General features: G+C 47.1%; 1 protein-coding gene across 2 annotated transcripts in view; it reads left to right on the forward strand.

Moving 5' to 3' along the window:
• The first annotated feature begins 21,078 nt into the window (after positions 1–21,078).
• COL6A2 (collagen type VI alpha 2 chain) overlaps positions 21,079–21,650 on the forward strand; it is a 28,741-nt gene continuing 28,169 nt past the window's right edge. The window contains exon 1 of one of the 2 annotated variants that reach the window (XM_033007343.2): positions 21,079–21,293. The gene's annotated coding sequence lies outside the window, so the exon portion shown is untranslated. The remainder of the gene's footprint in view (positions 21,294–21,650) is intronic. The other variant, XM_033007342.2, reaches the window with a different exon arrangement.

Raw genomic sequence — 21,650 nt, forward strand, 5'->3', positions numbered from 1 at the left:
TGCAAAAACCCAACAGTGTAACAGTCTGGGACAGGACTGTGGGACTGCAGTCCTAAAGGACAGAGCAAAAAGTGATGTAAGAGAGGTAAACTGGTAAGTGAGAGGTAAATATCTTGCTCAGTTAGCTCTAGTAAATGAGAACACAAGACTGCTTGCCCTTGGGAAACCCCAAGAGGCTCAGCTAAACCCACCCCACAGCACTGCTCATCTGTCCAGACCTACCCAGATTTGCAGTGGCAGCTCAGAAGCAGTCCTGCAGATCAGTGGATTGTCCTGATCACTGTTTCTCCATGGACAACAAGTATGGCACGAGGCCCTGCCTGGCACCATGTAGTGTCCCTGTACAGCCCTGAGGTCCAAGTCCTTTCCCTGCACCCTGGCCAGTGCTCCATCCTACTGCCAAAGGGAAGGTCTGGCAGCATCGTGAGTGCTACCTCCGCACCTCTGAGCAGCTCCATCCCCCGGAGGCACTGGCCTGGGTGGCACGGCACTGCTGGAGACCACAGGGCTCTCAGGGCAACTCTTCCCCCACCTCGTAGCCCTGTAGCCCGGCCAAATTATTGTTGACGATGCTAGTGCTAGACCTCAACTGTATAACAATAAATAGATGCTCTAGGATGATTTTGAAATGCGTTTTCAAAATTATTTAAGAGCCTTTCATGTGCCTATGATTTTTCCCAAGGAGCAGAGGTCTATTGTCTAGCCTCTCCTAGCTGTAACAGCAGAATAACTGAATGTTCAGATGCCTCTCGCTATCCTGGGGTTTGGAGTTTAACTATTATTCCCAAATGTGTTTTAGTTTAAGCTTTGCATTATTTTGTCCAATTGCATGGATCTTTCCCTTAAAAGAAATCGTATTGTATAAGGAGAAAGAATCATGGTGTACATAAGCTTGTGTGGGCAAACAGCAGGGGAAAAGCTGTAACCCATTAAGAAATACAGGGTTGACACATAGGAGAAATTCTGAACACACTCAAGACCATGGAGGAAGACTACCCCCTCCTCCCCAACACGTACTGTCACCATCGTACTACTCCAGGTGAAGGATTTGAGAAGCTGATGGCCTCCCATAATGTTGCATAGGACAGGGGATCATCACCAAAGCATGGTGTGGCTCTGGGACATATGTATATAACAATTTTAGGTTTTGCTAATTCCTGTCAATAATCGTCATTCAGATTATAGGTACCTATATAATAACCAGGCTAAATAAGTTGTTGTACTCTGGCTAGGCTAAGACATTAACTAGACAAACAATGTATTCTTAGATCTACACTTAACAGTGTCTTCTTCGGTTGCCCATAGTTAAAGCAGACACACAGTAAGCATGCTCTGCCAGGGTCTTGCTCCTCAAAATTTCTCCTCACTGTCTGTCAGGAGATGGGGCTGGGTCCACAGTGTCTTCTTCCCGTGCTTGCCTGCAGAAAGCATCTGCTGCACAGCCCAGCCCCTGGGTTGCCCCCGGCAGACCGTGGGAGGGCTGTGGGACCTGGAGCAGAGGAGAGCTCTGGAGGATGTACGACAGGAGGGAAGCTGCAGCCAGGTAGCCCAGCAGTTGCCTCACCAAAAAGTTGAGAGGACTGTTGATACGCTTCTGAACTGAGCAATCGATGCTGCTTAATTCCTATTTCTCTTGTTTTTCTTGTTTCTTTTAAATAGTTTCTTACACGTGTGGTCATCCCTGTCAGACATGGAAACTGCAGAGGTGTCCACAGGAGCACCCTGAGACAATGATACGGCCTTTCCAGCGAGGACTGGGAATGCATGGCATCACTTATCCCCATGAAATATCGATGCAGCCCTTCCACCTGCCCACCATCTCAGCAGAGCAGAGCTCTCAGTCCCATCCATTGCTGCAAACACCCGCAGGAACGCTTCTCAGTTTTGTCATCTCTGGGAAAATGTTGGAGTTTAATGTCCAAGCCACTGAACCAAATGAAAACACAGCTGGGATATATCTTCTTGATGTTCATATACTAAAAGGGAAAATAGAATGAAATAGCAGAAGCTGGAGACAATGCAGACACATCCTACCCTTTAATTCATGCTTCTGGAGAGATTTTTTTTTTTTATTTTTATCTTCACTTTGGTTATGGCACTTTGTTCTGGGTGACTCTAAAGGTCTTGGGAGATAAACTGTTTCTTGAAAGGAAATGAGTTTTCTAATGGGGAAAAATCATGCAAGAAACTTTGGGGGCCATCTAATTTTACAATGTCATCTGATTTGACTGCACAAAGCATATGCTGTAGCAGTCCTGGTATAGCCATGGACATAAGCCTCTGGCTAAAAACTTTTTTTATTTTTCACAATCTGTTGGCAAATAGAAGATGCTACCTTAGCAAACTTAGGTTTCTTTAGTCACTGAAGCACCAAAAAATAAGGCACGAAGAGGTCATTAAGCCTGTTTTTCTACCTTAAAGGTATGTTTTACCCCACGGGCTGAGTATTTGTTCCCCCTCTAAGATGGGTGTTTGTCCAATCGAGTCTTTATTGCATCTACAGACAGTCTGTTTTAGTGCAAATCACTGCTGCTATTTACAGTGCTGAAAGTAATGCAGTTGGTACCACTTCTGGAGAACGTGTCCTAGTGTTCAGCCTAAGTACCTCTTGCTGCCATTAAGCCTGTTACTTCTTGTCGTCTGCACTATGGACACAGAGATCATTTTTCCCCCTTCCCTTTCAGAGTCATTTATCAGCTGAGGTCTTTTGTTTGTGTTTTCTGGTTTTCTCTCATGACCTGAACACCTGGTTCTTGTTCACAGTGCCAGAAGCCTGTGGGAGCACTCGAAGGTAAGGCTACAGCAAGAAGTCCAGAGGCCTGTTCCCAGCCTTGGCACCTATGGAGAAGGTCCTCATAGAAGACATGTTCGTCCCAGCAGCAAACTGTAAAGCCTTCTCCAAACTGGTAAGGGGGTCTGATGGTAGTGGGGGTCCCCTTACTCCTTGGTCCTGGGTTTGTTTGGAGTTGTTTTCATATGAGATCAAATAGTCTGCACGGCCAACCTTTCTTTTCCATTTTGACCACAGGTTAGTTACACAATTATTTTATTTTGAGACCTCTACCCATAATAAAGGTATTGTAAGGATAGGATGAAGCCTTTCTGAGCCCCTATGGAGAAGATTAATAACGTAAACTAGACTTTTAGCAAGAGAGCCTCAAGACATTTGTTTTGCACAGTTGTCCTAGAGACTAGAAGGGGATTAAGGCACAAATTTTCTGTATACAGGCAGCTTCAAACCAGCGTTTGTGAAATGCAACCTCTGGGTTATGTGTGGATCAGTAGAACATACTCAGAGTTAGCCATCTTCAGTAACAAGCTTATGCCAGCCAGTAGCAAATAATTTTTGAAGCTGAAATTTGAAACCTGACCTGTTATCTTGGAAAATATGGGTTTTGGAGAGCTCCCAGTCACAGAATCGAGTCCAGGAGATGCTTGACAAAAATAAATAAATAACATTCTTCCACAGAATCAAACAGAGGAAGAGAGACAGCCTGCCAGACCTCGCGGTACTCGCATCCCTCAGACGTGCACCGCGATGCGCAGGTGAGTTTGGCTGCTGCAGCAGCACGCGGGGATGGAGGACCCCAGAGCCGAGGACCAAAAGCCATCAGTGGACTTCACGCTTTCTGAATCACTTCATTTCAAAATGACCAGCCTGATGTTTCAGCTCTGCAATGGCCCGTGTCTCCCAGTGTTCCCTCTCCCACCCGTCGGGACAGGTTCTCCTGCTGGGGCTGTGTCCCGTGGGGGAAGGACCGCAGGCTGCTACAGCATGGAGCATCCAAAAGCCTCTGCAAAGAGGACGAACTCTGTATGAAATGGAACAAAATATACACTTCTACAACAATTTATACATCAGCGTGTGAGAGCCCCCAAAGTCTCACAGTAATTTCAGGCACTTACCAGGACTTGTCCTTCCTAAGCACGCCAGTCTGTACTCTGAGACCTCAGGGAGATATGAAATGAAAGACCGAAGCAGACTTATGTGTTTCATAGACCGGCTGGGACAGGCATTTCCAGCTACCTAACTGGGCCTCATCCAGCATCTCTGGTGGGAGGGCAAAGCCCCCCAGCTTACCAAACCTTGTCTTTCAATCTCCCTCCCTGGAAGAGCCTGTCCATTCTCCACTTCATTTTTTCCTTTTGCTGAGGATGCTCCCTGTTGCCTGCCAGGCTGAAAATCACTAGAAGTAGGTAGTTTTGTTGTTAATCCCTCCTTGCCCTCTGCATTGGGGGTAATGGCTCTTTGCTGTTCTTCCAGCTTTCCAGAAAAAAAGCTTTTCTTGTGCTAGGACAGGGAGATTAACTCCTACTAGTACACTAAACTCAGATGCTGCCGTAAGCCACAAAGGGGTTTCTGCAATGTCACAAATACATCTCTCACAGCCAGACTGAACCAAATGTGACATTGTACTGCGTTCAAGGCACATCCAGTGCAGACACCATCTAGCCCTGGCAGCAGGGCCTCCTTGCCCATGGAGGCCAGCCAGCAGTTCGGAGAAACATCTTGCAATAGATGTTGCGGGCAAGTGAGGAGCCTGCAGCCCCCTTTGCCCGTACTACCACTGGCCCCATCCTGGCCTAAGACAGATGATGGGCAAAGGCAGTGGAAGGGCAGTCTGTGTGGGTCTGAAGCACCCCATTTTGAAAGCAGGTTTTTCTACATGGCACAAACCCGCTGTAATGTGATCCTAAACATGATCCTAAGGTTGTCCCTGAAGTTTTTCCCTGTCTTCCTTCTCTTCTGCCCCAACAGCCAAATCCTGTACCCCTCAACTAGCATTTGTCACAGCTTAAGAGAAAGCAAACAAGGTAGGAATAAGCGTGCAAGGTTGGCACCTAGATCCCATAGTTTTTCACTGCTCCAAAAGGATGAAGGAATATCTGTCAGACCCTGGCTGGTGTTTCTTTCCTGGCTCAGTTCTAGAAATAAGTTCAAACCTTCATAAACATGGATATTAGCTCAAAATGCTTGTCTATATCTTCTGAAATCCCTGCAAATCCCTCTCTTGCCCTAAAAGAATCCAAAATCTCAGGAGACTCAAAATGTTTGCTCCTTTGTCTGAATCGTGCTTATTTCTACATAAATAGGAAATTCAATCTGGAGTGTTTTCTGAGGGCTCTGGATTTCTGATAGTACCTCTGGTGATAAAATTATCCCTGCATATAAAATTATGCCTTGGTTAATGTGAGAGCTAGACACAGTTACATACAGTATTTTCCATGGGACCTAGAGTACTTGAGATTTAACAAAAGCAGCTTGTAAAACCAGTGTGTTTCTTTTCTAGGGCAAGCCTGTCCCGGATAAAGCTCAGGCCATGAGCAGCAGACTGAAGTTTTTTCTGGCTCTGCGAGCCTAGCATGGAAGCGCTGGGCACGTACTTGACGAGACACAGCCAAGGGCGGCTGGATGAGTCCCATCTGGAGCCCTGCAGCCCCTTTGGAAAGTGTGTCAAAAGGGGTCTGGCATGCGGGGGAAATGAGAACACGTGGCAGATTACTGCACTCGAAACCAGCCGTCCCAACAGCAGCCCCGGGGTGCAACCCGAATGCCACTCCCAGGGCACAGCGGGGTCCTACTGAAAGTGTCATTTGCTACCTTGCAAGGCGAGGCAGGAGCAGCCTAGCCTTGCATAAATTTCCTTCTGCAAAGTCTGCTGGGTCTCTCAGATCCCATCCCATGGGAAGAGCCATGCTGGGTGTCAGGAGACCACATGCTCCCCGTGGTGCAGGAGGAGGGCTGCATGCAAAGATAGTGATATTGCTCTGAGGCCGCACACGCTTCGAGCCTGTGCCACCTAGCCAAGGGTCTCATGGTCCCCACTGTTTCCCATTTCAGCTGACGTCTCATCATCTAGCCCACGCTGCCCCCTTTGCTATGCAGGCGGGCTGCCTTGCTGACTCGTTTGCAAACGAGTGGGTGCTGGGAATTCATTGCCATCAAGCCCAAATTGAGTGACTCCAACTCTTCATAGTCATGAGGGGATTTGGGATTTCCTGCAAATTCAGGGTCCCTTGGGCTCACGTTGTTGTACATTTTGTGCAGGGCCTGGGAAGGTCTCATGCATGTGGCAAGACATGGCCAAGAAATACTTTGCTAGTGGATGCTGCACAATCGAACAGTGAGTCAACCATGGGATTCTTTACATAGAAGACAGGCATTGCCACATCCCAAAAGCTGCCTCATCCAGTTGACAACAGGCTATTGTGTGGACATTCTGGTAAACTCAGTCTGGCTACTAGACAGGTACCACTCGAGCATGGAAGACAGAAAGTGTGCTATCCGGGAAGCTCTTCTGTATCCTCTTTGGTGTAAGGAAGGGAATTTGCAAGAGAAGGCAATTTGCTGTGAGAAATTATAACACAGCAGAGTCTGGCCTGCATAGCAAAGACAGATCTGACTGTGTCATATCTGCATGGGGCCAGGGAGGCATCGCACAATTCAAACATTTCTGCTTTGAAATCAGAAAATCAGTTTCTGTTTGTCTTGTGCCAGGTCCGCACGTAATGCCAGAAGATACTGAAAACACCCCAGTTGACGAAGATATTTGTATATTTGTTGCCTGTGATGTCTGGTGGGTTATTAGGTAAAGAAAAGAGCTAGAAGAATATTATGGCAGCTATTTTGCCAGAAGGGAGTTGCAAAACAAAGAAATTAAGATTTTGCCCAACACCATAACTCAAGGCCGTAGGAGATGTAGGAAGTGAACCTCTCTCGCTTGCTTCTTGTGTGCAAGACATTCTGTGAAGACCCTCCTGAGTGCACAGGGGACACAAGACAGAGATAATGATGCACAAAAAAGCCAAGCTCCTCTTCAGACACACTTCTGGCATAACATTTTCTTTCTCTGTGTGCATGGAGAATGGGAGCACCCTACTGAGATGCCTGTACTGGCTGAATCACTTCCAGGGCAGGTGCCTTCTTCTATAAGCCTTTTTGGCTGGTATTCATTTCCTAAAGCTTGAGCTACATTCAGTGAAGACACCTCAGTCTAAGCGAATCATTTAAGACCTCTTCACTACACAGTCAAGAAATAAGCACATCTGGAGTAAAATTAACCAGAACCGTATCAGACGAGTCAGAAGGTGACAAACTGATCCATACAAGTCCCATTTCTCTCTGCCAGTTATAAAAGGAATCATGGTGGCTGTTTCAGAAGTGCATGGCTCCTTATGATCACAAGAGTAGACACTACACTTCAGCTCCTGTGTAGTGTTATCAGGTATTTTTGGTGCAATTTTTCATAAGGTTAGATTGTTACATCAAGCCTGTGACCACTATGTCTCCAGTTTTTTTACAGTTCACTGAGTCTGATAGCCAAATTAGAAGCATGTGTTCACTGTGCAGTTGCAAAACTGGAACTGAAGTACTCAGCTGACCCATAAAACTATTTTCTTATTGCACTTAAACTAGTGGTTGCTTGTCAGCCACTGGATAGGACATATGTGTTGCATTAGTAAAAACAGATTCACTACTTTGCATATTTTTTCCAGGAAATTTGCATAAAAGCAGTCCAGAATGTCCCTTTAATTCTATTAAAACATTTGAAATATATTAATATATGTTAAATAATCACTCAGTGAATAGAAGCCTGATAGTTTTTACTGATACATGAGGAGAAATTTAGTGAGCAAGTGATTCTAATAGGATGTTGTAAGGAACCTACTGTTGAATTGAAAATAATTTTTCTAGTTGAATACTTTTACCCATCCTCTTTCCCAGCCTGGATGGTTTCTACCAGAATTCGGTCTATGTCATGAAGCAGACATCAGCTCTGGTTTTAAAATTGCCCAACATGATGTGATGAGTTCTGTAATTGAACACGAGCCAACAATGAGCCCTTGCAGTCAAAATCATCAGCACCTTGGGCTGTGATAGGAGGAATATTGCAGGGCAGGTCAAGGGAGGTGATCCTTCCCCTCTGCTCAGTGCTGGAGTGGTGTGTCCAGTGTTGGGGTCTCCAGGCCAAGAGAGGGATGGACATACTGGAGAAGGTCCAACAAAGGGCCATCAAGATGATGAAGGGATTGGAGCATCTCTCATACAGGGAGAGGCTGTGAGAGTTGGGGCTGTTCAGACTGGAGAAGTGTCAGGAGATCTTAGTCATGTGTATGAATACCTGATGGGAAGTAATGAAGAAGTGGTGCCCAGTGACAGGACAAGAGGTAAGGAGCACAAACTGAAACACGTGAAATTCCACCTGAACACAAGGAAACAGATATTTTTTACTTTGAGACACTGGAGCTGCTTGCCCAGAGACGTTATGTGGTCTCCATCTGAAGAGATACTCAAAACCCAACTGGACACTGTCCTGGGCAGCCTGCTCTGGCTGACCCTGCTCAAGCTCGTGGGGTTGGACTGGATGATCTGCAGAGGTGCCTGCCAGCCTCAACCATTCAACTGTGATTCTGCTGGTCCCCATTTCTCTGGAGGCAACAGAAAGGTATCTGCTCTGGCTCCCTGCAGAGTCCTGGGCAGTCGGGGTTTCAGAGGAAACATTCTGCAATCCCAAGGCATTATATGAGGCAGAGGAAAATTAAAGCGTGATCTTCACCCCTTTTTAGTGCATCACCCCAGCTCAGAAGGGACTCAGAAAGTGTTGGGTAAGGTTTATAAACTCTGAAATGGTTTCTGACTTCTTATTTCAAGGTAATCCTGCTGGATTTGGGAAGATCCCTGCTTCAGAGCATCTGGAGACAGGCTTCAGGAGCTGAGCATCCTGTGGCTTACTAGCTCCCAGTGTCTTTGTGTTTCTGGTCACTACGCTCTTGCTGGGGACGGTGGAGGAGTAGTGCGTGCAGAGCTGCATGGTTTTTGTCTGTGTGAAAGAGCAGCAGCTTACAGAAAGTACAGTATCTTGTGCTGATTTTGCTGCTTAGTCATACTGCAGTAACTGTAACTTGGCAGCTGGTCTTACCCCGTTCCTTGCAAATGTTTCCTTTTATGGCTGGGATTTTTATTTCCCTATGCCTCCAATCGCCACACAGATGGAAAGCCTCCAAAAGGGGAGGCCATAGGTTTTCATTGGGAGAAACAAGCTGTGCATATTCATACCTTGCATGTCAAGTATCTCTTACGGGAGCACATCACCCAGGATGATCAAAGGATTCATTAGGGATCATTTTGAGCAGAAGCGGGCGCTGTGCCTGTCTGGTGGCAGGAGAGCAGATGTCACTGTGGTTGCCAATATTTTCCTTGCCCAGGGCTCGGCTATACCATGAAGAAGAAAGCTGCAGCCATTTGACCTGATTGTCCCTGCTAGCAGCAGGGTGCCATGCCTGGTCCTGCCAGAGACACCGGAGAAGGGGCAGCCACGTGAGCAGACGGTGCTGGAGATCCTCAGGGCTGTGCCCATCCTCTTCCCACAGCCGTAGCTCCTGAATGCTCTTCGCTGGCCTCCAGGAAGAGAGGATCCAGTTATAGAGATACACAGCATGTGGGATCCAGGTTGCCTCCACGCATCACAGATGTGCAGGTTTACGACGCACTGTGCTCCAGCAAGCTTGTGGAAAAAAAAGCATTCCAGGCTTATGAAGAGCTTTAGGGCAGATAAAGCAGAGTCGTGACCTGAGCTGGAAAAGGGATGTGCCTGCTGCAGGCTTCTTGCTGAGGCCTCTGGGGGAACAGCACTAGGATGCTGCGCCCCCATCTTGCTCTCATACCTTGTCTTGCTGGCCAGTTACCCATCCCTTGCTCTGTTCCATGCTCACGTGGTTAATGTGGAGCAGCAGGGTGAGAAGAATTGGGAAAAAAACAACAAAACAAAACAAAAAAAAAAAAACACACAAACAAACAAACAAAAAAAGGCAAAAACAAACAAAGAAAACCCCACATCTTCCTTACCCAGGGCATCGGATTGGAAAAATAATTGATTATTCATTTAAGGCCAGATTTTAGCAAGGCACTGAAAATCCCGTGCTTTTTGCTCCTCTGCTTAGTTTTGTGGAAATTAGGCATGTGCCTCAGTGAAACCTGGAGTGACTGGCCAGAGGTGGCTGCAGATGGAGTGGGGCTCCCCCTCCCACCCCCCAGCAAGGCAGGAAGGATGCAAAGACTGGAGCACTGACCTGGCAGCTGCCTCTTCATCAGGTTATGGATAAACTCTCCATGTCTGAATTGTTTCCTTTCAAACGCTTGGCTGGGTTCTGGGTATTCTGTAGAAATATGTGATTTCTGGAGAAAACTTGAAAACAGAGCATTGATTTTTCCAGCCAAAAAAGCCTACTCTTTGCCAGAGCCAATTCCTCTACAATCAAAGCATTCAGCTCCGATGAACAGGGAGCCGCCGTGGGAAGAACAAATGTGTTGATATTGCTGGGCCCTGACGATGAAGTCCTGTCTACAGCTTTCTGGCCTCTGTTATGACAAGGATTCAAGAAAAGAGAATGGGAGCCATTTAAAACCATCACGTCATGGTGTAGCATCCCTCATCCCGTGTCTCGGGATGCAGAGCATATGTGTGTTGTCCCTTTCTCAAGAGCTTGAGTCCTACCCAGTCCTTTCTCTGCCCAGGAAGGGTTGAAGAAGGGGAGAGAAGCTCAGAGATGTGTGAGACCCCACAGTGCTCTCCCTAGATGGGAAACCAGAGCTGGGATGTGTCCTGTCCTGGTGGCCTGGATCTGGGACCTTCACTATGTGCAGGATCCAGACACACTAGCCCAGGGCTGTGTTGAGTTCCAGACCCAGGGAAACGTGTTCTGCTCTGCTGTGGGGGAGCCCAGGGCTCACCCCATCTGTCCGGGCCTGCTGGGCAGGGCTGGAAAGCCCAACTGATGGCCTCAGGGTGTGCAATGAGCCGTTAACAGGGACACTAGTGGGGCTGGGAGTCAGCGCTGCAGCTACCCCCAAAGCTGCTGCAGGAGCAGCTGGAGAGGGGGGAGAGCAACACACACACACACCTCCCGCCCCAGGGGGGCACCCCACCAGTGGGGATAGGAAAATGGAGAGATGCTCCTGCGGCAGCTACAGTGGTGCTGGGATACTGGAGCTGGTGGGATGCAGCTGGCGGCTCATGAGAGCAGGTTGCTGCGGACCACGGTGTCCTGTGCCAGGGAGCAAGTCTTTGGGAGGGACTACCGGAGGGATCTGTGGAGCAGTGGGTCAATCCTGCTGCTCCCGCAAAGGGGATAACCCCGTAGAGACACAGCGCGTGGAGTCTGCACGCTGTGAATATTCAAGCGGGTCTCACGTTCTGGGATGTCTGTTCTGCACGAGCAAAGGATGGAGGTTATTACAGTGTAAACCCTGTATCCTCCTCCACAGGGGCAAGGGGTGGAGATTGTCACATTTATGTGTTTAAACTTGTAACCTTCTCAATCTCGGTGTTCTGTAGAGGGAGAGGGAGCTGTTTACTGAGTGTGTGGATGCCACGTTATCATGTCTACCTGAATTAACTGGGAGGAAAGGTAGAGTTTGTAGCACGTATATGTTAAGGCTGTGATGATGTTTAAAGACTTTTTAATGAATGTGTAATCCAGTGACAGCTCTCAAATGCCCGTTCCCCTGAAATGTGGACTTTGGGCTGCATGAAAGCAGCTCTCAGTTCTGGAAACATGTTTTCCCTGAAAGCAGGACTCTTAAAGCAGCACGATGCCGTTGAAACTGGGGCTGGCGCTGCTCCCGGATATCAGTAGCTCGGAGGTAGCAAACCCAGGCTGTAATCTTTGCTGGCGTTTCTGGTTCAGGTCCTCTCCGGCGTGCTCCATAACGGCCAGCGCCAGCCGCGGGCGGGCAGGGAGCCCATGTGGGTTTTCTCCGGCAGCCGCAGCACCTACAACCAAGGCTGCAGAGGGACAAATGCAGACCTGGCACCTCCCGTGCTCCCACACCTCTTCCCAAAGGTTTCGAGAGCAAAATCCCAGATTGGAGGCAAGATTGCTGTTTGCTCGCAGAGAGGGAACGTGACAGAAGCTTTGCCAAAACCAACTGCTGCCTGCTGTCTCCTGTTGCCAGACACTGCCAGCCCCCCGTCCTCCCCCAAGGAGAACGTCTCTTCGCTGCTGGCCAACCCGCGGTCTCTCGATGGGATCCATGTGTTCTTGATGAGAGGCCTGGAGAACTTAATTGTCCCTGGTCTGGGCTTTTCTATCAAGTGCTCTTGCAGCCTTCAATTACCCTGATTCCCCAGAAGGGATGTGGGAGGCTGATTTCCCCGCAGGGTTTCCAGCAGCTCCTGCAAGTCCCCATTTCCCTTTTCCCACTGTGCTCGTCCTTGTGCCTCCCCGAGGGTGGGCTACGCTAGGTCGGATCTTGATCACAGACACACCTTTTGCTGTTTCATGCCTGACAGAGATGCTAAGCGGACAGGACGCCGATTCTGCCTTTGCAAGGCAGCGAGGTGTGCAAACAGGAGCGGGCTGCTTTTCAGGGTGCTCCCGTTTGCCTGCTCTCATACACGGTTCGGCTGTTAAGCCTTGAAGCTTCTCCTGCGAGCACACTGGTGAGCCTGCCACAGTCGCTACCACAGTTTTAGGACAGGCACAAGCAGTTTACTTCGTGAATTCATGGCCGGGGACATTTTTAATGCGATTATACTAGATATGCTGCTGTGTGAAGGGGCACTCGGGTAGGTAATGTCAACCGTTTCAGGACCCTTTAAGACTGCCAGAGTGGTCCAGGGGAAATTTCAATGTAAAATTAAAATCTGGTTTCTGTGCACAATAAGATAATTATAAAAGAAACAAATAATGCATTATTTTTTTGCTCATTTCTGCTTCTCTCTTTATATTTTTCTCATTGTAGATGGAGGCTGTCAGAGTCTGGCTAGATGAGGGACAGAAGGGAGGGCAAAGAACTGTATGAAAAAAAAAAGAACTGTATGTAAAAGACAGTGAGTGCATGCCTGCACTTTCACCTCCCCACTGTTAATTTTGTTTATCACACTGAAGCTGGAAAATCTCAAGCCCCGTTTGGACTGGAGATAAGCCTTCGAGTTCCACTAGCAGTCTTAAGGAAAAGTACTATAAACATAAGATGTTATTCATTGTGCACGTGATCAAAATTATTTCATCTGATGTTGGAGGTTGGGCTCACATTAATGCTCAGACGAAGGGTACAGACATTCAGTTACCCTGGTAAAAGGGTATGTCACATCCCTGGAAAAAGTATTTTAACTTCCTTGTGACCCTGATCTCTTTGGCTGATTTAAGATGCCATCAAAAAAGAATCCAAGGAAGAATGGAATATTGCTCTCCTTCTCTACCTCTGTATTGCTAATTTGCTCTGAAGTGTGTTTGCTTATTTTATCTCAAAGGAATACAAGTTAATAATGCAGCATATTTTGGGGGGGTTATTTGCTTTTTTTTTTTGTTTCACTTTGTATGAGGACCTTTGAAGCCAACTCAGATGAGAATCTTTTTCTTATGTATCTAATGATATTACATTTCTTACATACATAAAACTCCTGTCCAAATTTTTATGACACGGTGCAAATACCATTTTCCTTGTCAGTAGCAGCAGCTTCGTGTGATGGTAGAGGAGAATTTTATTGCGTTGTTGTATTTGGCCATGAGGGTGCTTCATTACAGAATTATACATTCCTTGAGCATCAGTCTATAGCTACAAATGAAACGAGGGCCTCTAACGTTTTGTGTTAGAGCAAAAATTCAAGCATGTGTGTAAGAGAAGGGGAGGTGTTAAGTGTCGTGCCAAAAGCAGACAAGTAATGCTCTGCTGTACGTGACCCGGGAAGCTGGGCTGAAGAGCTGCACAGGGTTCCCTGGATTCACATCAAATACGTGAAAAACAGCAGCCATCAAGCAGTGGAAAAGCTCTGCAACCCAAGGAACAGCAGCTGGGTGGCTGCCCACCACGCTCCCCGGGACAGGGATGTCCGGAGAGCAGGGCAGCGCCTCGCAGCCTCTGCCCCGGCGGAGGAAAGCAAGTCTGGGAAGGGCTCAGCACATAAAGTCATTCCAAGGAGGGCTGCAGACCTGCTGGGCTTTCACTTCGTGACTTGGCGGCTGAGGTGGACACGGATTGCAGAGATCTTTATCATGCCAGTTCAGCGGCACATCTGTATGCCTGTGGCATGCACTGTTAGCAAGACTTGAATTAGCTGCAAGGTTTTGTTTTCACAACTTATTTTGACTGTAAATCTGTGCAAACTTTTTGCAAATTACTGTTAGTTTAACCTGCCTCGAATTTGGCCCCGCATTTAGATTGTGAAAGGGGTCACGGTGGAAGCCCTTGCTCCAGGACTGCACTGGTCTTCCAGAGAGCCTGGGGGCAATGTTGTTAGTGAGTAGCTAGATACAGTTCCTTACCACCGCAGAAACTCCAGAAGATATTACTGGTCAGTCTAATTGGCTGTCACTTACCCATGCAGCATCTTTTGCCTGTCAGCCCATGGATTCGTGTGAGCCTCGAGCAGATCCTCTTCTAGACCCTTCTTGGCCTCCTTGCTGCCTGCATCCAAAAGGCCCTGTGGTTTGGGGAGGAAAGGAGTATATTTTCCTTTAACTTCTAGAAGATAAATACTAAAAGCTTACTGTGTGGTTAAGGATAGCCTCGAGGGAAGGCTTTTCAGCAGTTTTGTGCTCCTGGAAGGCAAGGCAAGCCTCCTTCAGTCGGCGTTGGTGGTGCTGCTGCCCGTGTACCGGCACAGCGCTTTGCTGGCAGATCCTACCAGCTGCCTCCGGCACGGACCTGGGCTCATATTTGACTGCGACTCTATTGCACCCTGTGCTAAAGCACCCCGGGTGAGGAAAGCTAAGATCATTTCTCAGCACCTCCTCCACCTCCTGGGGGTTTTTGAGGACTGGGGCTTTTCAGGAAGCCAAACTTAGTGCTTTCTCTTGGTGAGCACCTTTAGTTACAATTTGCAACCTCGAAGTCACAGATTTTCCCTTAGGACTTGAATCACAGGTCCCTAAAGCCAGTAAAAAGCTTCTCATTGGCTTCAAGGGGGTTTTTGTGAATTTCCTTTCTAATTCCTTTTCACTGGTCTTGTGGAAATGGGAATTGCACATAATCAGTCTCAAGGATTCAGCTACCTACAAGGGTTGATGTTGGAAACATTTGTTTAAGACCCGAGGGCAGGAGAACAGTGTGGTTACAGAGAGACAAAGCTGGGATTAAAGACAAGATTAGCATTTCAAATAGATCAGCTCAATTGCTGAGCCCTAATGTGTCCTTGCCAGGCCACCAGACTCCTGAGGGAAGTCACTCCAACCAAGGCCAGCCGCCTCCCCACACTGCTGTACCCCTACATTCAGGGGAAAAACTTTTTTTCTTATCTGATCCCTTTCAGCCCCCTCTTTTCCCAGGATAAGGCACTAATTAATTCCTTTCCTTTCTATTTATACCCAATAGTCATTGCAGAAGTGTCCCCCAGTAGATTTATGGTTCAATATAATGAGTATGTCTTGAGGGAATATTATTCATACAGTTAGCTGAAATCTAACAGAGAAAGACTATATTTTATTTGTAACCTTAGCCAGAGTAGTCATTTCATGGGGAGGCAGTTCCTCCAGGCTCCAGCAGTGAAAAAAGCAAATGTTTAGATAGGAGTTCATCAGCAGAAGGAAACTGAAATCTCTTTCTTAGGTCTGTACATGGCATTAAGGACCGTGGGTGGGGCGGGATGTGACTAAGTTCAAAAATGTACATTTTTTTGAACCGTCACTGGTAAAAGGCTGGGGAGGGGAATGAGGTTTCCTCTATAAACTATGTGGGTTTTTTCTCTTAATTTCATGGAAACACCACTGCAAGTTTTTCCTTCTCGTTTCTCTGGTGACAAGAAAATAAAACAAATGCAGCTGGGTCATTCTGCTCTCCCTGTATTTCACCACGAAGCCCCAAAGACACAAACTGTGTGTTTTAACTCTTTCCCTACCCTACGAAACTAAAGATGGTTTGAAATGTCCACAAAGATAGCTTGGTAATATCCAGTGTGTACTGGGGACCACAGAGGCAGCAGCCGCCTCTCCAACGTCTGCCTTGCCAGGGAGCTGGAATGCAGTTGCTTCACTGTGCAAAGGCTCTTCCCCAATGAGTCAACAGGTTTTGGGACTCAACCGTCTTGACTGGCTGCGTGGAAAAATTGTGCTGCAAGAGATGAAAACATCAAAAAGCCAGGATTGTGAAACTGGTAAAAGGGGAAGTATTCTGGGAGAAAGGGTTTCAGCCTGTCCTTTCCCCACTTTCCCTGCTCTCTGTCCACCCATTTTTTTGCTTGATAGGGTCAAGTTATGATCTTGGGTTGCTGCCACCTGGCCATCTCCAGGAGATCCCTGAGCACCCTCACTTCCCCCAGTGTTGGAATGCCCGAGATGGCTCTTCCACCCACTGCACGGTGGCGAGGACACCCAGAAATGGTCAGCTGGAAGCCCCAGGCTTTCACCCTGTTGGGAGGGAGCAGCTCCAGAGGAGGTGAGCCATCAGGGCACTGTGGAAAAGCTGACCCTAGACAATAAGCCTAGACTGAGCAACTGAAGGCAAAATATTAACAAGTTCATAAGTATGGCCTCCATTTCAAAAGGGCAAACTTCAAAGACCCAAAGAAATAGTGCAGCAAGAGCAGCTTGGCACGGGAGCCCTGGAGCATCCCTGTCGTTTCTTCAAGCCAGCGTGCTCAAACCGATCCTGGGAAGGGAGACCTTGAGCAGAGAGGAAATAAAACTTAGAGCAAGGATCTCCACACTAGTGAGGTCTAAACGAACGCTTCAGGAGGATTATTAGAAACGGTGGGGAATCAGGGTCACGGCTGGCTGTGGGAGCAAAGCCTTGGCGAGGAGCAACCTGCAGCTGGGACGGAGAGCTGGGAGCACGCCGTTCCTTTGGGCAGTCCCTCGCGCTGAAACTTCTGCTGCGCAGAACAGAACCAAAACAGGCCCTTGACCCACTAACAGAAGCGAGCTGCACCATGCTAACACCCCACGGGTGGCATTAAGGGTGGCTCCTGAAAGCTCCTCTGGGGTCTGTGCAGCGTGGGACCCACTGGAAGACGAGGGACCACCACCTCCTTTTCTGGCCTCTCGTTTTCCCACCGCTGTATCTAAACGATGTAGAGCCTCTGCGACGTCATTGTCCTCTAAGGATCTTGGGCTCTCATGAAAAAACACAAGGTCACAGATATACGCCTGCGTCTGGCAAGGCTTCAATAATGCTGTAGGTTGGGAAATCCTTGGGTCTGTTTAAAATAAAATTCTAGAAACTCCAAACAGTACTTCCTTATGCGTTAGCAAGCAACAATTTACGAGCACGCAAATGCTGTATATAAAAACGGGGTGCTAAATAAATAAGAACTGCAATAGCACAGGGGACTTAAAAGTTAACCAGAATATTAAACTAGGAAAAAGTATGCAAAGCCTCAGATTATATTTGTGTGTTCATGATGACTCTCTAAACATCCTGGAGCAGTTGGCTTTAATGGCCTAAATCCCAGGAAATGCTGCTAAAATATGGTCTCAAATGAACAGTTACTTTTTTCTACAGAAAGATTCCCCTTTGTGCCTCATTTTACCACAATTCAAGAACGCCAAACACAGTGGGGGATGTTTCTCACATACATGACCTGGGTTAATCTAGAAAAATAAATGTTTTCTCTTCCTTTGTTTCTTTAATAGATGTCTTCTCCTGGACACCGGTGAGGATGAGCAAAACCTGCCAGAGACTCCTCAGAGCCAGCTGAGCCTGCACCCAGCATCTGCACAAAGAGAAGTGGGGATCAGAGGGTGGACCTGCACAGGAGGTGTTGTAGTAGGCATCTGCGGCAGAGCACCTGATGAAGTAGAGGAGGTAGATAAAGTTTTCTTCAGGCACTTGGAAGAATCCTTACAGTCACAGGCCTGGGTACTCAGGAGTGGATTTAACCACCTTGCTACCTGCTAGGCAAGCAGTGTGGCTGGGCACGACCACCACAAGAGGTTTCTGGAGTGGGTTGAAGGCAATTTCGTGATGGAAGTGATGAATGAACCAACTAGGGGAGGTGCTCTTTCGGACCCGCTGCTCAAACACAGGGAAGAAGTGGCTGAAAATGAGAAGGCTGGAGGCAGCCTTGTCTGCAGGGACAGCAAGGCTGTGGCACTTAAGGTGCTGAGAGGAGTCAGCAAGGCAAACAGCAGAATGCCAACCCTGAACCTCAGAGGGGCAGGGGTTTGCCTGTTTGGGGGGAGGGATACAAATGCATTGTTCAAATTGAGTTAGGAAGCAAGAATTTCAGAAAATGGCAGACACAAAAGGGCATAAAATCCATCCTTCTGTTTGTCGTCAGTGAAAATGATGAGATTATCAACCACAGCCTTGTAAATATTTGAAAACCAACATTTGTTGTTTTCACTAAGCACTTAGCAATCTTGGCCTTATTTTTGGTTCTCTTCACGTATTTATAAAACAAGACCCTTGGAGACCACTCTGTAATATCAGAATCACATGAAGGGTGGATGCAATTGCAGGCAGACTCAAAGAAACTACAGTAGCTGTTTTCCAGAGAACCACAGCAGTCCCATAAAGCTGTTTCAGATGTATGTATGTGATTTAAGACCAGGAGATTGCATTTTATTGGGGGCTACAAGTCAGATGGTAAAAAAAAAAAAAGGACCAGCTACACAGTTTACAAAGTAACAACTAAACATACCATAAATCACATTTAAGTCTACAAGGGAATGTAAATAATAATAGACATCCATGCCTGACTGACTCCCTTACTTCAAACTCTATAGAGCAGAAAATCAAGCAGCTTTTTCCTTCGTTTTTTTCTGATCTTCATCTTCCTTCATTTCCTCTCTCTCGTTTTTAAATCTAATTGAATACTAAGTATCTGTTCGGTATCTAGTGTGTTCTGTGAGCAGCAATAATAATATGCAGGTCAGATACATAGGGAATGAGCAACTAATCCATGCCCATGCACATTCTCTGCAAAAATGTTTCCATGAGATTTGCAGTTCCACTGAAAAGAGAAAAAATGAAAGGCAATTGACTTGTGGATTAGGAAGAGGAGCCAAAGACAGGACAGAGATAGTGGATGAGGCTTCCCTGAGTGAAGGGGAGTGATTCCTCATCTGGGCAGACCACTATATACAAAAGTAGGAAGCACTATGTATAAAAGAGGATTACTGCACACAGAAAGAAATGTCTTTGCCCATCTTGTTCCCTTTATGAAGAAGAAAGAAGTTGCTAGATAAAATTTTTGTACTGTCCCAAATACTTCATGCCCCATGTCCATTTTCCTCTAGAGCTTCCTATGTTCTCACCCCATTTACAACAAAAATTCAATTACAGAGAACTGGCTCAGGCTTTTAATACTACCAGTTATAAATGAAGGTTGTAAAAAAAAACTCAAAAAATCCAGGAAAAAAAAAGCAGCATCTTGTTTTGAGATTATGTTGTCTGAATTTCTGTGTAAACAAGACATGCTATCACTTCAGTGTGCGCTGCATGTTAGAGCACCCCAACATAAGAAATGAACTCATCAGATGTGGTCATCTATGACAGAGGTGTGAAGATAGTATTCCTACAGGTGTCATGAAAATGGATGCCTAGGTAGGTGAGAAAGACCAAGATAGCTTTTTTTTTATTGAGGGAAAGGATGCAATAGGGGGCTGTTTTGTGAAGTATATGAGAAACCTCATGGGGACAAAACTTTATGTCATGTCAAGCTGCAGGAAGAAGTTTTGATTTGCCATGAGAAAGTTCAAGAAGCACCCATAGAAAGTTAGAAGTCTGTAGGACCTTTGGTCAAGAAACTGCAGACAAAAGACAAGGTTCACAAGTCTTCAAGGAGGGAGAGGGAGATACGAAACAGAGATACGGAACAGAGCTTGGACACAGCCACAAAGTAGGAAAAAGAAATGGCCTGGTATGTGGTGTGTTCACTGGATTACTGGACAGTGAATGCTTCGCTTAGACATCACATGATCACTGAGAAATGTCTCGTTTCTCGGAAATGCTTATTCTTCAGTGTCCCCTTGCTCCAGAATGGGTCCTGCTTCTATCACAGGGTCATCGAGGAAATAGGCGCATAACATTCTCACTTATGGCTGTGGATCCTGCAGGTGCTGCTCGAATACCATAAAACCATAGAATCATTTAGGTTGGAAAAGACCTTTAACGTCATCGAGTCCAATGACAAACCTACCTCTGCCAAGTCCACCAGAGTACTCCTGGTGAAGATGCTGACACAGAATATACTCCAGAAATGCACCTTTTTGAGCACTGACAGCTACACGGAACTGGATTTATTCTTTTCACCTGGTAGTTCAGATGTTTTTCGCAAACACAAACAGCCTGAGCAACATGTTCCTGTAGATCAGGACTGGTGGGTTAGCAGCCTACTCTGAGATCTTTTGAGATAAACCTTTTGCTTTTGTCACTACTTGGGGTCAGCAGAGTGAAATGAGAGTTAAATTGGATTTCCCCATTGCGATTACTTTGTCTGGCAGCTGTGGCCTGATTGTGGTCCCTTCACACTGTCCATTTACACCAAATTTGGAGACAGAAAGTCATAGCTCAAGGGATAACAAGCTGTGTTCCAGAAAGTCATTGCCCTTCGCCATATTTTGTTGGGACATTTGCCCCTATTTTTCACTTATCAAGGCTAAAAATTGCCTGTGCAATTAAAAATTAAAACAAACAAAAAAAAACCTAACAACAAACAAACAACCTAAAACCAAGATAAAAATAGCAAAACCCAGAAATGAATCGATACAAAGAGGTAATACTCAGACTTGGATGACTCTGAGCAAGACTTGGATATTTGCAAAGGCTAAGATGCAAGCTGTTCTTTTCTGAAATGTTCTTATTTTATTTGTTCCGCTCGGGACACGTTACTAGGATAGGAAGAGGAGGAGGATTGGGGGGGGGGGGAAGAAAGAGGAGCGCTCTTTGATGGTATAAATATGTAGGGCAGCAATGCCAACCACGAAAAGGGGCCTCTCATCATGGAAAAAAAAAAAAAAAAAAAAAAAAAAGAGAGACTTCTTCCAGCTTGTGTAAAACAAAAATGCCTTCAGCTCCAAAGATGACAAGCTCGCCCCAGCCCCGAATCTTCCCCGGGCGGGGCGCGGGTGGGAGGGGACGGTCCCGCGTGTCGGTAGACCCACAGTGACTCTCCGTGGATGTCTGGAGCTACTACAAATGAGGCGCTGCCGGATTTTGAAGGAGGAGGACTCGAGAGGGCAGTTCCAGGCTGGGGGGGAGCCGGGGGACTGGGCTGGCGACCCGCCCCCCCGAGCCCGGCAGCTCACCCTCGCAGCTGGGGATGCAGCAGCTCTCCTGACTCCGCAAGCTCCTTTTTTTCCTGCCATTCCGGAGGCTCCTTGGAGGCAGTTTGGATGACCCCGTTTTCCAGGTAGGCAGAGGTTTTTTCTCTCCTTGCAGAGCGGGTTCCGCAGCCGGGACTAGCAGAGCCAGGCTCGGGGATGTCAGCCCGTGGCTGCGCCCCCCCCCCCCCCCCCCCCCCCCCCCCCCCGCAGCCTACTCTCTGCACCCACAGCCTCTTTGGGCAGTACCAGCTCTAAGACAATACCTGCTTTTCCATCACTTTCAGCTTCTGGGTCGTTTGAGCGTTTTTCCAAGAGTTTGTTGCCTGGTGCGAATATTGGGATCCACACCAGTGGTCTAGAAAATCCCTCGGGTTGGGGGGGGGGGGACCTGTTGAATCAAATCCATCCCTTTGGCGACTGAGTTGAGCTCAGCAGCCACCACA

This window comes from Tyto alba, unplaced genomic scaffold, assembly GCF_018691265.1.
Source record: "Tyto alba isolate M040663 unplaced genomic scaffold, T.alba_DEE_v4.0 Super-Scaffold_7, whole genome shotgun sequence".
NCBI classification, from domain to species: Eukaryota; Metazoa; Chordata; class Aves; order Strigiformes; family Tytonidae; genus Tyto; species Tyto alba.